This window comes from Gavialis gangeticus, unplaced genomic scaffold, assembly GCF_001723915.1.
Source record: "Gavialis gangeticus isolate Ggan-Ray unplaced genomic scaffold, GavGan_comp1, whole genome shotgun sequence".
Lineage (NCBI taxonomy): Eukaryota > Metazoa > Chordata > Crocodylia > Gavialidae > Gavialis > Gavialis gangeticus.
This window is the reverse complement of record NW_017728997.1, coordinates 18,701,384-18,701,707: the sequence shown is the minus strand read 5'-3', so window position 1 is coordinate 18,701,707 and position 324 is coordinate 18,701,384.

Below are 324 nucleotides of genomic sequence, written 5' to 3'. Positions count from 1 at the left end.
TCTTTCCTGCCATGGCAGGGGGTCGAGCTAGATGATCTGCTCAGGTCCCTTCCAACCCTAGAAACTATGAAACTATGAAAAAGGGTATTGGCAGCTTGCACCATAGTAAAGTGAATCCCCCAAGCTGAAGCTAGCACCTAGTGCATATGCATTTGGATGGATTCTTTAAACTCGGACCTGTACAAAGCAGAAGGGACTCTATTCCCTATTGGAAAAAAAAAACTTGCATTCAAGAGGATCCTTTCATGTCTATCAAGCAAGCTGGCTATAGAATCATAGAAGTAGGGTTGAAGGGACCTTGTAGACTTTCAAGTCCGACCCCCC